This window comes from Lactuca sativa, chromosome 8 (assembly GCF_002870075.4).
Source record: "Lactuca sativa cultivar Salinas chromosome 8, Lsat_Salinas_v11, whole genome shotgun sequence".
Taxonomy (NCBI): Eukaryota; Viridiplantae; Streptophyta; class Magnoliopsida; order Asterales; family Asteraceae; genus Lactuca; species Lactuca sativa.
In genome coordinates this window covers 254,361,633-254,382,390 of record NC_056630.2, presented here as the reverse complement: position 1 = coordinate 254,382,390, position 20,758 = coordinate 254,361,633, and positions in this window count along the sequence as shown.

The following is a 20,758-nucleotide window of genomic DNA, read 5'->3' as shown; positions in this document are numbered from 1 at the left end:
AGAGTTGTAATTTTGTTTAATGATCATTCACAAAATTGCTCCAAGTTCTGTGTTCTTTCTCTTCTTGGGAGGTTGGCCCCCTCTAAATAGGTTACATCAATTGGTGCTTTCATTGCCCTTACCATGCCTCCTAAAATTGAAACCACACCTGAAGAACCTCCCACCAACTAGGATAAACTTCAAGCCATCATCCATCTCACTACTACCACAAATACTCGACTTGATACCCTCACTACTGCCATTACCAACCTTACCAACCAGCTCCTCCATCCGCCACCACCACCACCACCACCCCCACCACCGCCGCCACCCCCACCCAGTCACACCTCACGACCCCCAAAAATTTACCTTCCCAATTTTGATGGCTCCAATCCTCTTGATTGGATATTTCAAGCAGAAAACTACTTTACCTACTATGCCATTCTGCAAAATCAACGTCTCGCCCTTACAGTCTTCTACTTCACAGGGGATGCCCTCGGTTGGTACAAACACATGTCCAACAACAATCTATTAAGCACCTGGGCAGACTTTACCCGATCCTTGGAAACACGATTCGGCCCATCTACATATGAGAATCGTCGTGCCACACTTTTCAAACTCCGCCAAACTTCCACAGTCGCTGCTTATCAATCGGAATTTGAAAAGATTAGCAACCGTGTTGATGGGTTATCATCTGACGCTTTACATGGCTATTTCATCTCGGGTATAAGGATTATAATTCACGCTTAATGTTCCCATTGTATTGATTGAGAATATATACTAAAAAAATTACAAGATAAGATACAAGATAACTTATAATTTAAATACACTTAAATAAATCTAGAGATAATCATGTTTTATCTCTAATACCCCCCGTCAAGCTGAGCGGTGGAGGACCAACACGAGGCTTGGTTCGAAATCTCTCGAATAAAGGACGAGGGAGAATTTTGGTAAAAATGTCAGCTAACTAAAGATGAGTGGGAACAAACTTTATACGGAGCTTTCCAGAGGCAACGAGCTCGCGTATAAAATGATAGTCGATGTTAATGTGTTTGGCTCTCTTGTGTGCAATGGGATTTTGGCTGAGAAATAGTGCACTTTGGTTATCACTTAGGAGAGTAGGGCAGTCAGGTGGAAGAGCATGAAGTTCTCGCAGGAGATGACTAACCCAAACTATTTATGCAGCAGTGTTAGCCATGGCACGATATTCACATTCACAACTAGATAGGAAAACAGTAGGTTGCTTTTTGGCACTCCAAGAGACAATGTTTCCTCCAAGAAATATTGAGTAGCCATATGTGGATCACCGTGTTTCAATACACCTTCCCCAATCTGCATCTGAGTAACCAACTAAGGAGGTAGATGTAGGTCTTGAAAAATATAAACCATAAGAGATGGTGCCTTTGACATAGCGAAGGATACGTTTGACTGCCTGAAAGTGATCATTGGTTGGAGCATGAAGAAACTGTCTGACTTAATTTACTGCATACGAGAGGTCAGGGCGAGTGATTGTGAGATATTATAGAGCTTCAACGAGTGATCTATATAGAGTAGGGTCAGAAAACGGTGATCCATGGGAAGTAAGCAACTCAGAAGTAGACAATGGGGTAGAGACGAGTTTAGATTCGAGTAGACCAGCTCTCGTAAGTATGTCATGAGCATACTTAGTTTGTGTGAGAAACAAACCATTGTCAGGATAAGTAACTTCAAGACCCAGAAAATAACTTAGATTTCCAAGATCCTTTGTTGCAAATTCATTGTTGAGACGAGTGATGAAAGTCTTGATGAGAGCAGAGTTGTTGCCAATAAGAATAATATCATCGACATAAACCAGGATGTATAGAATATCACGATGTCGTTGTAACACAAAAAGTGACGTATCTGCATGACTACAAACAAACCCAAGACTGAGAAGAAAATTGCTAAGTCTTTGAAACCATGCCCATGGTGCCTATTTAAGGTCATATAATGCTTTCTTTAAACGACAAACATGGTTTGGAAATCGTTCATCAAGGTACCCTGGTGGTTGCTCCATGAAAACTGTGTCAAAGAGATGACCGTTTAAGAAAGCATTTTTGACGTCTAGTTGGTGGAGAGGCCATTTGTGTAGAACTGCAAGAGATAAAACAATACGGACAGTCGAGGCTTTGACGACAGGACTGAAGGTATAAGAAAAATCCAAGCCTAGAATTTGTGTGAACCCTTGAGCAACAAGACAAGCTTTAAGTCGTTCAACGGAGCCATCGACATGAAGTTTTGTACGAAAGATCCATTTGGAACCAACGATGTTTGCATTTTTTGGATGGGGTACCAAATCCCAAGTGTTGTTGGTTTTAAGTGCAAGAATTTCATCCTCCATTGCCATGAGCCAATAAGGGTGTTTGGAGGCAGATTTAAACCCTTTGGGTGTGGTAATAGTCAAGAGAGCAAGATGTAATGCCGAGGGAGGAAGGTGAGCAAGATCAAGTGTATATTTGGGTTTGAAAATGCCTGCACATGAACGAGTGACCATGGGATGGAGCCGAGTAGGTTGTGGAGTTGGTGTCCGTTGCTGAACCAGAGTAGACACAGCAGGAGGTATGGTGTGTGATATCGGTGATGAAGATGGAATTGTTGGTGACGTCTCATGAGGTTCCATGTTTGGGATAGGGGAAGCGTCATCAGATGGGGATGAGGCGGAAGCATGATTGTGTGAGTTGGTAACATGCGTTGTACAGGTAGGACAAGTGTGTGGTAACGCTACATATGTGGGAGATGCTGCCATAGATGGAGATGTCGAGACAACTTTGGAAGGTAAAACATGGATAGGTTCATAAAAGCTTGCATATGGAACATCATTCAAGTTAGATGATGTAGAGTGGCCAGCAAAGGGAAACACATGCTCGTTAAATTGGGCATGTCGGGTGGTGTAGATATGATTTGTTGTTAAGTCTAGGCAACGATATCCTTTATTGGGTGCAGTAACTAATAAAGATGCAAGACATGCTCCTAGGAACAAGTTTATGAGGAGCACAACCCCTTAAATAAGGAAAAGCTTGATAGCCAAATGTTCTAAACACATCATAATTATGTGACAACCCGAAACTTTCATTATGTACGGTTAGTCAATTTTTATCAATGTTAAATTCAATTTCGTCTCTTTTTAAAGCCATTTAAGGGTTCGTTTAAGTGTTCTCAGCCTGAGTACAGTCGGGAACGAGATTAGGAATGAGTCAACGTGTCGTAAAGAAGCAAAACCGGGCCATACACCCTCCTGAGAGGTGTGTACGGCCGCACACCCACCTCCAGCCGCACACTCCCCTTTTATATATAGGGGTGACCTCTTCATTCATTCCTTTCTTTTGGCTGCACTCTACTTTCTCTCTCTACATTCTCTCACTAAAAATCTCATCCAAGAACACTCTAAGGGCCTCAAAAACGTGAAGAACTCCATCATTTAACTTGTTATTCAGGTAAAACACCTAAATCTAAGCCTAAATTCACCATGTTTTTCATTACTTGAAGGTGTACGTCCACACACCTTCATAAGGTGGCTGTACACACCTCAAAAACCCTCCAAAGTGAGAGTTTTGGCCCTCTATCTCCTAGTTCGAATTGGTTTGAGCCTTGAAACACTTAAAAATCGACTTTTGGAGCATAAACGAAGAGTGTACGGCCGCACACCCACCCTGTATGGCCGCACACTCCTGTGTGCAGCCGCACACTCTAGCTGCACACCCACTCTGTACGGCCGCACACCCACCTTTATGGCCTTACACCCACTTTAATGCTCATATTTGGCCTTAAACTTGCAAAAACCACTAAGTGTGACACCTAGAACACTTAGTACAAGCATTTCCAAGACCTTAGGGTGGTTTTCCCGTCATGTTTAGTCATGAAAAACCCTAATCTAATACGCATATGTGTTACCATATGTTAGTAGGGTCCACTTGCATATGAAACATCAGTTGACACTTAGTACCCATATCGATCGTACACTCGAATCCTACGTGAAACAGTGAGTTCATACGCCTACACTTTTCCCTGTTTTTCAAGTTTTCAAGGGAGGAATACAAGCTAAACATAAAAGTTTTCATAACTTAAAAACTGATGCAATTACAACGGTTTTCTATCAAACATTTAGATACAATTATCCCTTTTGTAATATGCGGAGCATAAGGGACGTCTTCTAATCATAATTGCATAGTTTTCAAAACTGTACCTGAACGCAACAAACGATTCAAAATATAATGGGTATAGTTTGGGATTTCATTACCAATCTTGCAAATTTAAACTTGATGCAAAGTCAAACATATAAACTATGTCAGATTTAGTTTATACATTACTACGAATACAAAACTGGAGTATCTTGCTAAATAATTATTTTGTGTATAATTATTTATTCTCTACACCGTTACGAATGATTCCGAACTTGATAACAACCGAATGACACGTAAACTAGTTTATACAAGATTGTGAGACTTATCTTTGTTATGCCCCTCGGGGTACCAATAAATCCTCACCGGTAGTATAACCAGAGTCTCCTAGAGGGAGATCGTGAAATTTGTGAATAGATCTATTCGGGACCGACATTCCCACACCTGAACTGTTAGCTACAGTTAGGCGGGCATGTTTGGGGTGACAAATTTTGTAATCGTACGACGCCTGAAGAAACGTCAAGGAGGTCACCGGTCATATTAGTATGGTTATACGACTCACAATAAGTATAAAATAACCTTTGTTTACGGGATTTCTTTCTTCTATAGTTTTATTATAATTAATAAAACTACCTATCTACTTACTGGAGGGAATTCCAGGGACACAACCTTTGGTTTTATTTTAAGTAATAAAACTACTATACATACTGGTGGTAGCCAAGGTTTTCGAACAAAACTTACATTACATACTGGTGGTAGCCAGGGTTTTCGAACATAACTTACATTATATACTGGTGGTAGCCATGGTTTTCAAACAGAACATACTTTTCATAACAAAAACCAACAAACATGTTAGAAAATATTGGATTTTCTTGGCAAGCATGCATACATATTTCAGAACTTGATAACAATGGTTTACGATACAAACGACATTCTACTTATAATGGAAAGAAACCATTTATACAAATTCAATGACTAGTTTTTAATACACAAAAACATGCTTATGAACTCACCAGCTTTATGCTGATACGTTTTCAAAATCGCTTGTATTCTCAGGGCAACGATAGACAGGTACCTTGTCAGCTTTTGGAGAAGACGGAGCATTTTTGGAGTCTCGTCTTCATCTTTTGTTTAAACTAATGTATACAAACTATATTTCCAAACAGATGTAAATATTCATATTGTAATGTAATAGTTGTGTTTACTACTTGTTTGCTATGATACGATTGTTGTGATACTACTCATGACGTCACCCACCCCCGGACGTTTCCGTCGTTGTTTTTCTGATGGTCCGGGGGTGTGACAAATTAGGTGTGTTATAATAGAGCAACTCGAATGGACTTTTGTTTTCAATAAGTTTGGTAGGAAGCCAATTAATAACACAGACAGTAGAGCTAAACGCATCAACCCAATAAGCAGCGGGAGTGTGAGGATTAATAACATTGCAAGCGCAGTCTCAGTAACATGTCTGTGTTTTCGTTCTACTCTCCCTTTTTGTTGTGGTGTGTAGGGACATGAGTATCGGTGATGAGTACCATTTTGAAGAAAGATGTTTCTAACTCGATGATTAATGAATTCAGTACCACCATCACTTTGAAATTCCTTGACTTTGCAAGAGAATTGTGTTTGCACCAATTTTAAAAAGGCATCAAGACTTGTATGAAAATCTGACTTGGCCTTTAACGGATAGAACCATGTGAAGCGTAAGAAATCATCTACAAAAATCACATAATAAGAGTATCCACTTGTAGAGATAATAGGTGCAGGTCCCCATAAGTCACAGTGTATGAGATCAAGCACATATAAAGAACGTTAAATTTTATTGTCAAAAGGTAACCGTTTGCTTTTAGAGAGTTGACAAGATGAACACAAATCGGGTTTTGGTAAAACAGATGTAACAACTAATAAACCTAATTTATTCAACAAAGAAATGATATCAAAAGATGCATGTCCCAATCAATTATTCCATAATTCAAAAGATGCTTTGAGTCTTCTACTTTTAAGTGTTGCTGCCTTGCTGGCATGTTCTAGCACATACAGTCCGTTTTCACGTTTACCCTTGGCGAGGGGTTCCTTGGTTGCTCGATTCTGGATGGAAAAGAAAGAATCAGAAAACAAGATATCCATGGGTGAGTCGTTTTTCAATTTGCTAATTGATAAGAGGTTCTTGGTAATATGTGCAACAACTAGCACATCTAATAGTTGAATGTCTTTGGAAAATTAGCTTTGCCAATATGAGAAATGTTAAGAACATTACCGTTACCAAATACGACTTGATCCTTTCTCGTATATGTAGTTAATGAGTCAAGATTGGTATGGGAATTAGTCATATGAGCAGATGCACCTGAATCAACATAACAGTTAGGGGTGTTGTTGTTGACATTGTATGGAGAGTGAAAAGCAGCAGCTAAATTTGCATTTGGAGACGAACCATTCTGAGCAAATGTAGACAAATTTGGACAAGAAGAAGCATAGTATCCATTTTTCCTGCACAATTGACAATGTGGTGGTCGTTTACCATGACCACGACCACTGGATGAACCTCCACGAGAGGAGGAGGATCGTCCTCCTCGTGTACCTGAATAGCCTCCACGGGAATTGTTTGTGGGGCGTTGAGTTTGTGCGTTAAACGTAGCAACAGGTGGGGTACTACTCGAGCCATGCATAGTATTAATGAAAATTTCATGACTTTCAGCTTGGGAAAGTATGTCATGGAATGATGGCTTGGGTTTAGTAACTCGTATAACAGTAGCAAAGGTTTCAAATGTGGATCCAAGACCACATAAAAACCAATCAGTTTTATCAGCATCAGAAACCGGGTGACCAATAGTAAATAATTGATCACAGATAAGTTTAAACTTCCTACCATATTCAATAACAGAAGTGTTACCTTTCTTCAATTGGCGAAGGGAATCACACAGAGTCTGCATGCGTTCCACTGAATCATGGCTATATGTTGCTTCAAGAGCTTGCCAGAGGTCACGAGAAGAGGTCATACCGATAGTTTCTGCCATCGCTTCTTCAGAGAGGCTGGACTGAATAATAAGAGACGCACGCTGGTCGGCTGCTAGCCATGTTGCATAAGCAGTGTTTGGCATAGATGAGCCTTATAATTCTTTAGAGTTTGCGAGAGGAGCTAGAGTGGAAGGCGGTGCAATAGCAGTTCCATCAACATGTGAAAAAAGTTGTTGATTGATCAAGAGAGGAACAATCTGATTTCTCCAGAGAAGATAATTGGTAGAGGATAGTTTAATTGTTAGGAGATGTAAGATGGTTGCAAGAGGGAGAGTGGTTTCTGTGGAGGAGAGATCGACGGCGGCCATTAGGGAAAACTAGTAGAGACGGAAAAGATGAAGGAGGAAGAAGATATGATCGAAGTATGAAGCTGATACCATATAAGGATTATAATTCGCGCTTAATGTTCCCATTGTATTGATTGAGATTATATAGTAAAACAATTACAAGATAAGATACAAGATAAGTTTTAATTTAAATACATTTAAATAACTCTAGAGATAATCACGTTTTATCTCTAATATCGGGGCTTCGTTCCGATATCCAAACAGAGTTGGCACTACAAAATCCTCAATCTCTTCACCAGACATATGGTCTTGCAAAGTTAACAGAAGATAAACTCTTTACCCAATGCCCACGTTATAACCCATCCCCACGAACCTTCACTCCCAACACCACCCCACCAAAAAAAACTAACCCCATAGCAGCCCTACCAGCCACCCAAACACCACTACAACCTACACCTGTTAAACCCAAAACCACTCTTCCCTTAACCCGCCTGTCACCCGAAGCCCTGCAAAAATGAAGAGCTGAAGGACTATGCTTTAAATGCCCTGAAAGGTTTCACCCTGGTCATGTTTGTAACCCACCTCATTTTCTTCTTATTGTAGATAATGAAGACACAACCATTGCCACCACCAATAGTGACCACATAGACAACATCCTATGCCCTGACCAACCATCCCCAAATGACACGACTAACCCACCTCACTTCCTCTCCCTATCTGATGCTGCATCTTTTGGATTGCAATCACACCAAACACTCCGCATAGGCCATATTCATGGTCAACCTATCACTACCCTCATTGATTGTGGCAGCACTCACAACATCATCCAACCAAGGATCGCCTCGCTTATCACCACCGAACCCAAAAAAATCACACCTTTTACAGTTATGGTTAGAAACGGAGAGCATCTCGAGTGTAATGGGTTCTTTCCTAGTGTCTCCTTGGAACTCAACCACACAACATTTACAATGCCATTGTTTGTTCTTCCTGTGGAAGGGGCTGACATCATATTAGGTGTCGCTTGACTTAACTGTTGGATTAATGTCTAAGTCCATAACTATAATTGGTAAGACTTGACCCGACACGACATGGTCCATTTGGGTTGCATGGCATCATGCATTTGGATATACTATAATGAGAGAAATAACACTTAAGGTTTGTTAATATATTATCAGTTATAATATATTAATAAGATTATTTAATTAGTATTGATCAAGAATTAGTCTAGAATTAATTAAGTGATCAAAAGAAGACTAATTAAATATATGGGTTGATTGTGTAAATCATCCATACTTGTATAGTGGGCTAATGCTCCATGGATTATCAAGTTGGGCTAAAACCCATATGATGCTCCATGGATGCTCCATGGTGTATTTGAACCCATGGATCCAAGGAAAATGGAAAGTCATGACAATTAGGGTTTACCCTAATTGTAACACTATATAAAGATCATACTCTTGGAAAAATCGGCCACTATGGAAGTTAGAGAAGGGCTAGCCGATTTTTCAAGTGTTCTACATTTCTCTCAAGGTTATTCCAAAAGCAATTGATGTTGTGTGAACCATTTGAGGTGTCACACTTGGGGCACTAGGCACTCAAGCTTCATGAGGACATTCTACATCAAAGAGGTATGTATTCTATCTTGTTATATTCATTGTTTTGTATGCTAGATTAGGATAATACCTTGGATGTTCATATTTGCATGTATAATAGAGAAAACATAGATCCAAGGTATTTAGGGTTGCATGTACACTTAGGAGTGTTAGAATGCTCAAAACCCAACAGTGGTATCAGAGCCTAGGCTTGTTTTCAATTATACTTGATGCAAATTGCTGAAAAATGCTGAAAAAGTCGAATTTCGGGCATTCTGGGCACTGGACTCACCGAGTCCACTGATGAACTCGCCGAGTCCATGAGTAAAATCATCCTACTCGCCGTGTAGGTTCATGCACTCAACGAGTAGGAGCCCCAGACAGCATATATTCGACTTTTTTTGGCTAGAAATGGACTAGGAGCATTACCCTAAGCTGTTTTTGGACTTATAAACTTATTTTTGATGTGGTAATGTTCATACTAATCCAATTTCAAAGATAATTGTCAATAGATTCATGTTTTGTATTAGTTTAAGTGTTATGCTAATTACATGAAAAAGTTTGATTCCAATTATCATGTTCATATGAGTTACTTAGATTAATAGAAAAATTGTGTGAAATAGTTGTTTTCAGTCCATTTTAATCTAAGAGTTGATTCCAAAGTGTGTTTTTGTAACTTGTCCTCAAGTTATATGAAAAGTCACATTTAAGAATCATAAAACTCATAAAAGTTGGCAAAGGTTACAAAAATGAAGAGTCTAGTTCTAATTAAATGGTTTTATGACTCCATAACTTGTCCTCAAGTTATGGAGGACCAAGAGTCTCTTCATTAAATAATAATAAAAAAAATGTAACCTTAGTTAGTTCCATAAGTTACAAAATAAAGAAAAATTACATTCTTTAATAGTTTAAAGTCTTCCATAACTTGTCCTCAAGTTATGGAACTTGAAGAGTTTTTAATTAAAACTACTTTAAACACATAAGTTATGGAATTAATTAGTTTTGAATAGTTTCAAAACTTGCCCTTAAGTTTTGGAATTTGAAAAGTTTCACTTATGAATACTTCAATTCCAAGTTAGCCCTTAGAATTTTAAAACTTAAAATTCAACCCTTATACTTTATAATATTATAAGTTAATAATATATATATATATATATATATATATATATATATATATATATATATATATATATATAAGAGTAAAAGTCAGTCTTACCGTTAGTAGGCCTCATTCACGAAGCCGGTCTATAAGGGGGGTATAAGGTTACTGCCTATAAAATGATAGTTTAATGGGTGTCCACTCTCACCCACCGCTTCCTTGACTGGTGGAGGGTCGTTAGCTGAACGGGTAGGACAAAGACTATAAGTTCTCCCTTCATTAAAAGTATTAATGATAAATACTAAGTAACTAAACCTTTTATAAATTCCTAATCTTAGTTACTTAGGAAAATGTGAATAAGGTGCTAACCCATGAAATTACACTTTGCACTTTGCTTAAGCCGGTTGGTGGAGCGTGTGTGGTTTAATCATAGGCCGGTGGAGCGTGTGTGGTTTACCGGCACATCGGTTGGGTGATAAACATTTAAGAGTAGCAAGTAATTTGCATGGTTACTTCACACCTTGTTTTGTGATCCTCAACATCCCAGTCACAAAACCTGAAGGGCACACTCGAGATTGAAACATGCCATTGAAAAGTTCAATGAATCTCAAAAGATCTAGGAGTTTCAAATCCAATTAAAACTTAATTATATTTCGTTTTTCATGGTGGAAATTGGTAAATCATCATTTACCTACCTTCAAATATTTTATAGCTTGGATTACGACATCCCTCTTTCGAGTTATAAAATAGTTTGTAGGGTCCTAGCCTTAATATTTCATATTGGGTGTTATATTAAGGACTTTTAATCAACTATCTTGAATATCTCCCAAAAGATGTCTAGTTTAGACATCTATGATCTTCCCAAATCTCTTGGAATTTCACTTCCTCCACCTCCTCCAATTATTCTCCCTAACCCACAAGTTCTTGAAAAGTTTAAGGTCACTCAAGCCCTATTCGCAAGGCAAGGTCTAGGTGTGATCACATCTTGGAGATGAAGTCACATACTGACTAGCCGGGAGAGTTGGGTGTCAAAGTCTTGAGAAAGTTGGTGGTTCAATCACTTTCTAAGTCACATAGCAAGTTCCTTTGGGACTCCTATGAAAAAGACTATGACAAGACCCTTAATGATCTTATCTATTTGCTAAAGATCAACTTTCCAAAACTTTATGGACAGGGACAATAGTGACACAGGAAATCCAGAAAAGCATTCTCTTCCCAATGGAAAGGGATTGGCCATAGTCAACTTGGTTGACAAAATGGTAAAGAGAAAGGCTAAGTCTGAGATAGTCCCATGTACTATTACCTAAGGGTCCATATGTTTCTATTGCCAAAGGAAGGGGTTTTGGTTACGAAGCTGCCAAACTTACCTAAGGATAGTAAAGTCAATGAGTTTGACTTTAATTTCAGGTAAAGTCCATTTGTCTAACTCTTTTAAATTTCTACTCTGAGATTCTTATTACATGATGTGACTGGGTCATATAGTGATGTTTTAAGAATCAAAGAAAAAGTGGAGAAGGAAGTATATGCTGATTCTGATCGCGAAGATGAATTTCGATCGCAGGGTTAATGATCAGAATTTTGAGCAGGTGCTTAAGAGTTATGATAAATTGCTTAGGAATAGATAACAACAAGTTTTCATATACATTTGCATTGTAAGGATTAGTTTTTTAAAATAAAAGAAAAGTTTTTAATTTTATTTATTTTAGGTATCCTTACAATGGCATTTGTGAAAGAAATTGTTGTTAATAGCAAGACTGGAAATATGAAATTGATTCTTTCATTTGTGGTAATGTCTAAATTTACCAAATAAGGAAAGATTCTCATCACCCAAGTTTCAATTGAACCGGAACTTGGAATCATGCAAGTTGTATACTATGATGAATGAGAACTTTCAAGCATTGGAAAATTAAGACTAATTCACATGGATGTGTGAGTCAAGTAAAGGGCTAAGGGATCAAGTACACAGTCATGTGCACTGATCAAGCCCACCACAAATAATCGATAAGACTATTCGTCATGATTTACTAAAGTTTAGTAAATATGGTTATACTTACAGGCTTAAGTGTAATTCTGATACATTGGAAAAATCTCAATGTATGGCAGAACGAATGAGAAGAATCAAATTAGGCAGAAGGATAAAAGTTTCTCAAATCTAAAAAGATGGGAGAGTGTTTAATGATGTATGATCACCTTAATGATTTAGAGACCTTATCACAATTCATCCTCTAAGTGCATTCTGATGGCTAAGAAGAGGAGTTATGAATTGTTGAAGTGGTCAAAATAAAGAAGATGAGTCATACTTCGTTCCAAAATAATCCTTAAAGTTATACTCTAAGACTGTAACTTGAGTGAAATATCTTAAGGAAAGGTTTAAAAACACGTGTCAAATGTAAGAGTAAAAGTGTCCTACTCTTGTACATTTGAAGTTGGTAAGTTGTGATGTTTTGGATAAAACAAAGACCAACTTAGGAAAATTGTGTGAAGTGTTTGTCTTGATAAAGAATCCGTACTATCCCTTGAATATTTGACAAGAGAGTCTTATATGTCAAGAGGACAGTGGGAGTCTTAAAGGTCTTGAAAGTCTCAAGAACTAATCAAGAATAAAACCTGAGGTTCTTTACTAGCACACGACTTGAGGTTTATAACCTATCGTGTTGACATATTCTATGCCCATTCCAGTTAAAGTTGGCTCTGCATATGAGTTCTTAGAGTTCTCAATTGGTTGCATAACAACTTGGAAGCAATGGCAGGCCCTGTACTGCCAGGTGGCAAGAAGTTAAAAATTGCATAAGTTCAGTGTCCATATGTGTTTGGATTTGTCATTATCCGTGTCTTGTGACTAAGGTTTTGACAAATTCATATGGGTAGGAACTCATACACCATAAAAATCTAAGTGTCATAAGGTTTCTCTCCGATTCATGAAAATGATGGTGAGGAAACACTTCCACTAAGTAGATTTGTAAGTAGATAGTAATCTTTGCATTCTCAAAGTTGTTAGTAGGTACACTAACATGGACTTATGAGAAATAGCAAAGGTCTAACCAATTGAGACTATGATTACGACATTCGTTTTCATAGTTCTGAAATGGTTTAGACACACCTGTGAGGTATCTAAGATAAGGTGTATGATTTTGATAAAGTCTTATCAAAGCAATCTAGTATCAGAAATCTGAACTTTGGTAAAAAAGTCAATAGTTGATTTCTGAGTACATGTCAAAGCTAGTGGGAGCATAAGTGTTATGCTAATAATCATCATGTTAGTGGGAGCATGATAATTATGATAAGTATTGCAAGTTAGCAATGTTAATTATAGAAAACAAAAGTTTCAATTCGTGAGGTTGCAGGGGTTGAAAAAGTTGTTTTGCTATAATTAAGGGAGAAGAAATTATACTTCATTTCAATTATGAAAAGCTTAGATTGAGTTTATAATCATTCTAAAGAGCTTATATTGAGATTTTAATCACCTTTAGTCAAGAATATATATATATATATATATATATATATATATATATATATATATATATATATATATATATGAATTTCATGTTGGATTGGTTCAACTTAAGAAAATTCTATATATTGCGTTCTCAAAATTCGATTATGATTACGACATCCCTTTTCATAGTAAAATTTTGAGAATATGGCAAACAAAAACAATTATTATGGCAAAAGAATGGTCTAGAACCATGTCTTTATGTGAAACATCATGAATCGTGTCCCATTTACTTTGGGTACAAGATCGATTACATGTGCTATAATATTTATTCTTTATGAACTTTCCAAATGCCTTGGGGCATTAAGGAGGAAAATGTATAGAATTGGATATGACTAAAGTGATTAAGCAATTGTTGAGGACAATCTAAGGTTTACCAAAGATTGGTTGCTCAAGGACAGTTGGAAGTATACTGTTAATATTGGAAGGATCATATTGACATAGTCTGAAAAGAGGCAACTCTTGTTCAGAAGTGGTAGTCAAAATGGGAATATAGAGTTGTCTCTATAGATGGAAGCAATCTGTGTAAGATTAGAAAAAAAACTTAGTGCAAGAAGCATGTTCAAAGCAATGCATACTTTGAACATAAGGCTTTGTGTCCATGGAGTAGGTCTTCATTAGAGTACTCTGTAATGTTTGTTGTCAAGTCTTTGTGACTTTGTGCATAATCATTACAAGAGAATCATTGCATATAAGTTTAGAATCTAACAGATTTCGGTAAAATGGCATGAATTTGGAATTCCTGCATTAAGAATTCAGAAGTGTGAAATTAGAATCATTGAAAGTTTGGTCAATTGGTTTATTTCACAAAGTAAGGATCATAGATAAACATAGAGTGCATACTTGGTGTATGGCAAAGCTATTGTTTAGGAAAACATAGTGTACATGCTTGGAGCATGAGATACCTAGTGTTTTAATTCAAGTATAAAGTTGATAAAACCGAAACAATGAATAATGAGTAATCAATATGGTGATAAATAGAAGTGGTCTATTTATATTCACAGGGTTTGATACCATATTTGATTCATTTATTCTTGTGTTTCACTTTGCATGTTTTGACTTCCATAATAACTAGGTTATTCTTCCGAAATGACTAAGTTATTTAAACCATCCACAGTCGGTCATATGTTGGAAGTAGATATGAATCAAGAATGTCATGGGTTGGCTTGTAGAGGTCCAAGTTGGTGGACAAAGTTGTGTTACAACGCTCATGAGTGCTCATAAGTTTTGAGTATTGGATTCAACCCGCGCTCATGTGAATCACTTCATGGATTTTCTCACAAGTGATCATGAGACGATAATATATTATATTCTTCAAACCTAGAGATATGAGTTGTTACTATGAGTTGGTTGTACATTGATTGCGCGAAAACGCATTGGTAACTCGATGTTTTAAAACGTGTTTTTGTGTATGATTCAACAAGTAGTAGAACAAGCCATATGAGTCGAAGTTTATCCATTCCTTTTACCTTCGGGATAAAAGCGATATCTGTGGGCCCCTCGATGATTTAGCGATGACACATGTGAGTGCTTGGCCAAGCAAGGACTGATTTGATTTGTTCAATCAGTCAGTCATCATAAATCGGAAATCGGGAAACAACAGATGGACAGAGAGAATGATTTACAATCCATGTCTCAGTCCATATGATATCTATAATGGAGGAATATATGATCCCTTATCTAATGGACAAGTCATTGACAAAGGTTAGAGATCATCGGCAAGGTCAGAGTTCGACGGAAGCTTTTGAGAGCTACGATTGCTAGTTGGTTCTTGAAGTCATACGCAATAATAGTTTTAGACTTATCCAAGTGGGAGACTGTTAGATTAATGTCTAAGTCCATAACTATAATTGGTAAGACTTGACCCGACACGACATGGTCCATTTGGGTTGCATGGCATCATGCATTTGGATATACTATAATGAGAGAAATAACACTTAAGGTTTGTTAATATATTATCAGTTATAATATATTAATAAGATTATTTAATTAGTATTGATCAAGAATTAGTCTAGAATTAATTAAGTGATCAAAAGAAGACTAATTAAATATATGGGTTGATTGTGTAAATCATCCATACTTGTATAGTGGGCTAATGCTCCATGGATTATCAAGTTGGGCTAAAACCCATATGATGCTCCATGGATGCTCCATGGTGTATTTGAACCCATGGATCCAAGGAAAATGGAAAGTCATGACAATTAGGGTTTACCCTAATTGTAACACTATATAAAGATCATACTCTTGGAAAAATCGGCCACTATGGAAGTTAGAGAAGGGCTAGCCGATTTTTCAAGTGTTCTACATTTCTCTCAAGGTTATTCCAAAAGCAATTGATGTTGTGTGAACCATTTGAGGTGTCACACTTGGGGCACTAGGCACTCAAGCTTCATGAGGACATTCTACATCAAAGAGGTATGTATTCTATCTTGTTATATTCATTGTTTTGTATGCTAGATTAGGATAATACCTTGGATGTTCATATTTGCATGTATAATAGAGAAAACATAGATCCAAGGTATTTAGGGTTGCATGTACACTTAGGAGTGTTAGAATGCTCAAAACCCAACATTAACACCTTAGGCACAATCATTTTCGACTTCTCAATTCCACAAATACCATTCACCGTGAACAACCAGACTTGTACCCTATGTGGGGAACCCATATCAGCCCCCATATCTCCCAGCTCACTCCACACTCTCCTCCACAAGAACTCCATCGCTTCACTCCATACCATGCTCTTTCACCATCAACTACCCAACCCTATTGTTGTCACTGGTCCATCACATCCAAACCTTGCCATCGCCAACCTGCTTAAAGAATTCCAAATCCTCTTCGAACCACCTCATGGCCTCTCACCATCACGACCACATAACCACCACATTCCACTTCTACCCAATACCAACCAGTCAACATCAAACCTTTGCGCTACCCCCATTACCAAAAGGAAATCATGACCCAGTTAATCACATATATGCTAAATGATGGGGTGATACAACCAAGCCAAAGTCCCTACTCCTCTCTAGTACTACTAGTGCGAAAAAAGACGGCACATGGAGATTTTGTGTTGACTATCACGGTCTAAATGCAATCACAGTTCGACATAGATTTCCCATTCCCATAGTTGATGAGCTTTTAGATGAACTACATGGTGCAACCATATTCTCTAAAATTGATTTACGGGTTGGCTATCACCAAATCAGGGTTTCTCCCACAGACATCCATAAAACAGCTTTTTGCATGATCGATGGTCACTACGAATTCAAAGTAATGCCCTTTCGGCTTACCAATGCCCCATCAAAGTTCCAAGCCGCCATGAACGACCTCTTTCGATCGGTCCTCCGTAAGTTCATCTTGGTTTTCATCGACGATATACTTGTTTACAGCCCCATACCAGAAGAATGTCTCAACCATCTTCGTTTCATTTTTCATACTCCGGTAACTAATCGGTACCATGAAAAAGCAACCAAATGCCTTTTGCCGTAAAAAAATTCCATTTTTAGGTCACGTTGTATCCGCTCAAGGAGTAGAGGTGGACCCAGACAAGCTTACAACCATTCAATCTTGGCCCACACCCACGTCCATTGCCACCTTACGGGCTTTCCTCGGCCTAACAGGCTACTACCGACAATTTGTTCAATCCTATGCCCACATTGCTAGCCCAATAACCGGCATCCTAAAGAAACCCAGTTTTGTCTGGACCTAACAAGCCACGCATTCTCCTCCCTCAAAAAAGCGATGCAACACCTCCCGACCCTCGCCCTTCCAAACCCCAACGAACCCTTTGACATCACCACCGACACATCAGACATTGCTATTGGCGCAGTCCTTTCTTAACACGATAAACACATCTTGTTCTTTAGCAAAAAGTTGTGTGACCGGATGCAACAAAACTCCACGTACGTTTGAGAATTATACGCCATCACAGAGGCAGTCAAAAAATGGAGGTTGTACCTACTAGGGTGCCGATTCCGGGTTTACACGGATCACCATAACCTGAAGCACCTCCTCACACAAACAATTTAAATATCGGAACAACACAAATGGTTGACCAAACTGATGGGTTACGACTTTGAGTTACATTACAAGCCAGGCAGAGAAAACAAAGCCGCTGATGCCCTTAGTCGACTGGAAGCACCTACACTCTTGGTTATTTCTGTCCCAATAACACTATGGTTAAATGAGTTACGATCCTATTTTACTGACACCATCGAAGGAAAGAGATTGATGACTGAACTGGAGCAAAACCCATCATCACTCCCACATCACAATGTTCAAAACGGCTTGGTATACTTCCAAGGCTGTTTACTAATACATAATATTCCACATGTTTGTTTTCTTCTTTTGCAGGAATTTCACACATCAACACTGGGTGGACACTCGGGAATACAAGCCACCATACGTTGCCTAACTACCTCCTTCTCATGGACAAACCTCAAGCAGGAAGTCACAGAGTTCATTCGGAGGTGCCCCACTTGCCAAACCACCAAATACCCGACACATAAGCCATACGGTCTCCTCCAACCTCTTCCAATTCCAATGCAGCCGTGGGATGATATCTCAATGGATTTCATCACTCACTTATGTCCATCCAACGAGAAGACAAACATATGGGTCATTGTCGACTGCTTATCCAAATTTGTTCACTTCATACCCCTTCCAACCAAGTTCACATCCACCACCCTCGCCACTACTTTCCTTCGTGATATGTACCGTCTTCATGGGCTCCTAAAATCCATCGTATATGATCGAGACCCACTATTCCTAAGTCAATTCTGGACACAACTCTTTAAACAACTAGGCACTAAACTCAAACACTCTAGTGCCTATCACCCAGAAACCGATGGCCAAACAGAAGCAGTTAACAAGTGTCTCGAGTCATACCTTCGAGCCTTCGTATGTGACAAACCACGTTCCTGGCAACACTACTTGTACCTAGCTGAATTTTGGTACAAAACTAGCTTCCATTCATCGATCAAAATGACACCCTTTAAAGCACTGTATGGGAAAGAGGCCACAACCATTCACAAATACACTCCAGGCTCAAACCAAACTGCTTCCATTGACGAGTCACTAGTGGAACATCAATGATTAATTGAACTATTGAAATCATCACTCGCTCAAGCCCGGGAACAGATGCTTAAACAAGAAAATAAGAAACGCCAAGATAAGCAATTTGAAGTAGGTGATTTGGTCTATCTAAAATTACGCAACTACCGTCAGCATTCAGTGGTTTCCTGCGACAATCAAAAATTTTCCAAACGATTCTTTGGTCCTTACAAGATCTTGGAACGCATTGGCCCTGTCACATACTGATTACAGTTGCCAACCACATCCCATTTTTCACCAAATATTTCACGTCTCATTACTAAAACAAAGCCATGATCAACTGATTTCAGAAGATTTCCCTGCCGACTGGGTCACAGATGCAACAAATAAAACTTATTATCCAGAAATTGTTCTCAAACACAAGCTAACAGCTGACAATACTTTCAAACTACTAATCAAATGGGCCAACCAAGATACTTCTGCAACCGCATGGGAAGATGCTCAAGAAATAAGAATACGCTTCCCTGACTTCCACAGTGGACTCGAGGATGAGTCACTTTTCGACAGGGAGGGAGTTGATACAACCCAATATTTCCCAAGCCATATGACAACCCAACTGACAAAACCAGAAGCAGCAACTCGGCCCAAGAGAGTTATTAAGAAACCGATACCAAGAATAAAACATATGACTTTTACCAAGTCAAGCTCCATCTTAGGATTACTTCTTCTTGTTATTTTTCACGCATTATCAGTTCCCACTTCTCCATGTTCCTAAAGTTTAGCTGCACATTTCATGATTTTCTAGTTAGTATTTAAGAGTTGTAATTTTGTTTAATGATCATTCACAAAATTGCTCCAAGTTTTGTGTTCTTTCTCTTACTTCTTGGGAGGTTGACCCCCTCTAAACAGGTTACATCATAAAGTATTATCTAATCTTTCTAGGTTATGTAATATGTTGAATCTACGAATTGACGAGCCACTTTGTGCAACTAGAAGCACTTTATGAAATAACTATTTTAATATTTTTATATATATCCAAGGAAAATTGTAGTTGTTGACTAAATGTATTCAAAATACATGTATTTTCTAGATAACGTATGTTAATTTGGAGTTGTGTTATGAAAATTTATGCTTTGTGAAACAAGAATGTTTCATCAACTTTTGAACTGTTTTGCAAAATGGTCTTGTTATAATGTATTTTTTTTAGTGATATTGTACTTATTTGAGTACACATGTACATAATATACAAATTTTCTTGATACTTTGATTTGATGAAAAAAAAAAGTTCCATGGAACAATACCTCATCTGTGAATGTCTAATTTTTTTTCGCAAAGGGGTTACCTTTTCACAAATATAAACCTTGTAGATGTTTTTAGTAATTATGTACAAAATACGTGTATTTGGTTGTTAACGTATACAAAATAAAATGGAGTAGTTTTGAAATTCAAAAGGTTGTGAAACAAGAAAAGTTCCACAAACTCTTAAAATGTTTCACATAGTGTATTTTGATGTTTTTTTATATATATTTTGTAGGGTGATATTATATTTACTTAGTAAATATGTACAAAATACGTGGTAAATATGTACAAACTATGTGTATTTAGTTGGTGACGTATGTTAAAATGGAGTAGTATTTTAAATTTCAACTTTTACGGAATAATATTAGTTTCATATACTTTTAAAGTGTTTCATGAATTGTCTACATTAATGTATTTTCTAGTGACATTGTAGTTTTTTGAGTAAATATATACAAATTACGGTGCATCTATAGTGCTCTACTAATGAGAAACCTTTCATGAAATTCTAAATGTTTTGTGAAGTGTCCATATCAACGTTCATATGCAAGACAAAAAAAATACATGGTGATGGAGTAGGGTGATATTATATTTACTTAGTAAATATGTACAAAGTACGTGGTAAATATGTACAAATTATGTGTATTTAGTTGGTGACGTATGTTAAAATGGAGTAGTATTTTAAATTTCAGGTTTTACGGAATAATATTAGTTTCATATACTTTTAAAGTGTTTCATGAATTTTCTACATTAATGTATTTTCTAGTGACATTGTAGTTGTTTGAGTAAATATATACAGATTACGGTGCATC